The sequence below is a fragment of the Oncorhynchus kisutch genome, linkage group LG4 (assembly GCF_002021735.2).
Source record: "Oncorhynchus kisutch isolate 150728-3 linkage group LG4, Okis_V2, whole genome shotgun sequence".
Taxonomy (NCBI): Eukaryota; Metazoa; Chordata; class Actinopteri; order Salmoniformes; family Salmonidae; genus Oncorhynchus; species Oncorhynchus kisutch.
The window spans coordinates 50,509,633-50,513,966 of record NC_034177.2 but is presented as its reverse complement, the minus strand read 5'-3'; the positions used below and the strand labels follow the sequence as shown (position 1 = coordinate 50,513,966).

The 4,334-nt window shown below is 40.6% G+C and overlaps 2 non-coding genes across 2 annotated transcripts; both read right to left on the bottom strand.

Moving 5' to 3' along the window:
- Nucleotides 1-457: 457 nt before the first annotated feature.
- trnap-agg (transfer RNA proline (anticodon AGG)) lies at nucleotides 458-529 on the bottom strand. The gene has a single exon. It is a non-coding gene; the product is annotated as a tRNA-Pro (tRNA).
- Nucleotides 530-1,125: 596 nt separating this feature from the next.
- On the bottom strand, nucleotides 1,126-1,197 carry trnap-ugg (transfer RNA proline (anticodon UGG)). The gene has a single exon. It is a non-coding gene; the product is annotated as a tRNA-Pro (tRNA).
- Nucleotides 1,198-4,334: the final 3,137 nt, after the last annotated feature.

Below are 4,334 nucleotides of genomic sequence, written 5' to 3'. Positions count from 1 at the left end.
CATGGCCTTTACAGGCACGTTTAAAAATGGCCCATACAATAAGGTGATCTGCTGGAACTATGTTTGTCACGTGTGTTCCCTCTCCGGCCTCTAGGTCACTAGGCTGGCTGCTCGTTAGGGCGTACACTTGTCACCAGCGGTACGTGCATCATGACACTCAACTGGACTCCATCACCTCCTTGATTACCTGCCCTTAATATGTCACTCCCTTTGGTTTCTTCCCCAGTCGTCATTGTTCCTGTTTCATGTCTTATCTATTCATAAAATACTATACATAGAAAGTCGAATACAAATTATTTTACAACTTGAATATAGTATAGTGTAGTTGTAGTTTATTTCTTTACAGGCTACCATTTTCCTATTGTTACAATATTTCTCACCACTTTATCCGTGACTTTTCAATTACTAAAATAACCACAATAACCCTAAATATAAGCAACCTTTTCCACCAAAAACTGGGCTCGTCCGGGATTTGAACCCGGGACCTCTCGCACCCTAAGCGAGAATCATACCCCTAGACCAACGAGCCATCAACGAAATTCTTGTCCTACAGTTAAACTTTCGTCTCTTCCTCCTCCTCATAAGTCTGTGTCAATTTCCAGTGTTGTGATGTGGCAAGTTTTTTCTGAGTACAATTCTACTGTTAGACTGCCCTCTGGTGGTAGTCACAAACACTGTCTTGGAAGTTTTACATACATTGTCAGATTTGCAAACAAAACCTTTGTGACTGACATGTTTATGAAGAACTGTAGACTTGCCTGTTATCGTTTGTATTGTGGAAATTGAGGACTATGCATGACTATAGTGTTACAGGTAAAAAAATAAAACATCGAATTTTCACAGCGGTTGACAGATAACATAATTTATAAAGTAGCCTTGCCTGTTGTTGACAGTCCTTATAATACTATAGTGTCAATCATGCCCGAGGAGGTGTGGTATTTGGCCAATATACTACGGCTAAGGGCTGTTCTTACCACGACGCAACGTGGAGTGCCTGGACACAGTCCTTAGCCACCAACAAACCGGACTGAAAAAAAATCCCATCTCATATTTAAACTTCTCCCCGTTTTCATTGGCTCGACATGTTCACAAACTGAATAAAGGCAATTTATTTCCTCAAAAGGTGGGCTCGTCCGGGATTTGAACCCGGGACCTCTCGCACCCAAAGCGAGAATCATACCCCTAGACCAACGAGCCATGTAGAATAAAAATAGTACACATAGATTTTAAACACTACTCCCTTCCACCCCTGTCACTGATGTCAAGTATGTGTGAAATCTGAGAAATGTCCTCAGTGAAACTGTGACTTCACTGACCTTAAATGGTAATCATGTTTTTATTTATTTATTTTAATTAACTAGGCAAGTCAGTTAATAACAAATTCTTATTTACAATGATGGCCTACCAAAAGGCAAAAGGCCTTCTGCGGGGACGTGGGCTGGGATTAAAAAATATACATATATTTTTTAATATTTTTTAAAATTAAGAAAAAATATATAGGACAAAAGACACATCACGACAAGAGAGACAACACACCACTACATAAAGAGAGACCTATAAGACAGCAACATAGCTAGGCAGCAACACATGACAACACAACATGGTAGCAACACAACATGACAACAACATGGCAACAGCACAACATGGTAGCAGCACAAAACATGGTACAAACATTATTGGGGACAGACAACAGCACAAAGGGCAGGAAGGTAGAGACAACATTACATCATGCAAAGCAGCCACAACTGTCAGTAAGAGTGTCCATGATTGAGTCTTTGAATGAAGAGATTGAGATAAAACTGTCCCGTTTGAGTGTTTGTGCAGCTCGTTCCAGTCGTTAGCTGCAGCGAACTGAAAAGACGAGCGACCCAGAGATGGGTGTGCTTTGGGGACCTTTAACAGAATGTGACTGGCAGAACGGTTGTGGTGGATGAGGGCTGCAGTAGATATCTCAGATAGTGAGGCGTAAGAGGGTTTTATAAATAAGCATCAACCAATGGGTCTTGCAACGGGTATACAGAGATGCCCAGTATACAGAGGAGTACAGAGTGCAGGGATGTGTCCTATAAGGAGCATTGGTGTCAAATCTGATGGCCGAAGGGTAAAGAACATCTGGCCGCTCTAGAGCACCCTTACCTGCCGATCTATAAATTACGTCTCCGTAATCTAGCATGGGTAGGATGGTCATCTGAATCAGGGTTAGTTTGGCAGCTGGGGTGAAAGAGGAGTGATTACGATAGAGGAAACCAAGCCTAGATTTAACTTGTTATGTCACAGCCTGATTCTAAAATGGATTAAATACGTTTTTTCTTCATACACACAAAACCCCATCATGACAAAGCGAAAACACATTGTTTTAAATACATTTTGCAAATGTATAAAAAATTTAAACGGAAATACCTTATTTACATAACTTCTTAGGGCTAGACCCCTTTTGTTCTCCATTGCCGCCTGAATGACGTGCCCATAGCACCCTTTGCTATGAGACTCAAAATTTAGCTCAGGTGCATCCTGTTTCCATGGATCATGCTTGAGTTGTTTCTACAACTAGATTGGAGTCCACCTGTGGTAAATTAAATTGATTGGACAACTTCTCCCCCTCAGGAGACTGACAAGATTTGGAATGGGTCCCCAGATCCTCAAAAACATTATACTGCTGCACCACCGAGAACATTGGTTGCATCACCGCCTGGTATGGCAACTGCTCGGCATCTGACTGTAAAGCGCTACAGAGGGCAGTGCATACGGCCCAGTACATCACTGGGGCCAAGCTTCCTGCCACCCAGGACCTATCTACTAGGCGGTGTCAGAGGAAGACCCAAGAAATTGTCAAAGACTCCAGTCACCCAAGTCATAGACGTTTTCTATGCTACTGCACGGCAAGCGGTACCGTAGCACCAAGTCTAGGACCAAAAGGCTCCTTAACAGTTTCTACCCCCAAGCCATAAGGATGCTGAACAATTAATCAATTGGCCACCCGGATAATTTCCAATGACCCCCCCAACCCTTTTTTTTAACACTGCTGCTACTCGCTGTTTATTATCTAGGCATACTCTCTTTACCCCTCTACCTACATGTACAAATGACCTCAACTCAACTGTACCCCCGCACATTGACTTGGTACCAGTAACCCCTGTATACAGCCTCGTTACTCTTATTTGATTGTTTTTATTTCACCTTTATTTAACCAGGTAGGCTAGTTGAGAACAAGTTCTCATTTGCAACTGCGACCTGGCCAAGATAAAGCATAGCAGTGTGAGCAGACAACACAGAGTTACACATGGAGTAAACAATTAACAAGTCAAGCCCTGTGTTTTTTAAATTGTATTACTTAAGTTTATTTAATAAATAAATATTTTCTTAACTTTATTTCTTGAACTGCATTGTTGGATAAGGGCTTGTAAAGTAAGCATTTCACGGTAAGGTCTACAACTGTTGTATTCGGAGCATGTGACAAATACAATTTTATTTTACTGGGTTTAAAAACAAACAAAAGAGAACTATGTAAAATACATTGTGTCCGTAAAATGTATATAGCATGTATGAACTGGAAGTAGAAACTTAAGTGTTGTTGTCCATTAGTTTACTCCAATTAGGCGAGGGGTGGATTAGGGGAAAAACATAAAGGAAAATATACTATATATATATATATAAAGATATATGGAGGATTGGAAATGATGCAGACAGTTACATTGATGGAAGCTACTATCTATCTGCAATATTAAAGCTGATCTACCCCCTAAGAAATAAAAACCGCTGAAGTCGGAAGTTTCCATACACCTTAGCCAAATACATTTCAACTCAGTTCACAATTACTGACATGTAAATCCTAGTAAAAATTCCCTGTTTTAGGTCAGTTAGGATCACCGTTTTATTTTAAGAATGTGAAATGTCATAATAATAGTAGAGAGAATGATTTATTTGAGCTTTTATTTCTTTCATCACATTCCCAGTATGTCAGAAGTTTATACACTCAATTAGTATTTGATAGCATTGCCTTTAAATGGTTTAACTTGGGTCAAACATTTTGCGTAGCCTTCCACAAGCTTCCCACAATAAGTGGGTGAAATTTGGCCCATTCCTCGTGACAGAGCTGGTGTAACTGAGTCGGGTTTGTAAGGCCTCCTTCCTCACACATGCTTTTTCAGTTCTGCCCACATATTTTCTATAGGATTGAGGTCAGGGCTTTATGATAGCCACTCCAATACCTTGACTTTGTTGTCCTAAAGCCATTTTGCCACAACTTTGGAAGTATGCTTTGGGTCATTGTCCATTTGGAAAACCCATTTGCGACCAAACTGATGTCTTGAGATGTTGCTTCAATATAGCAACAT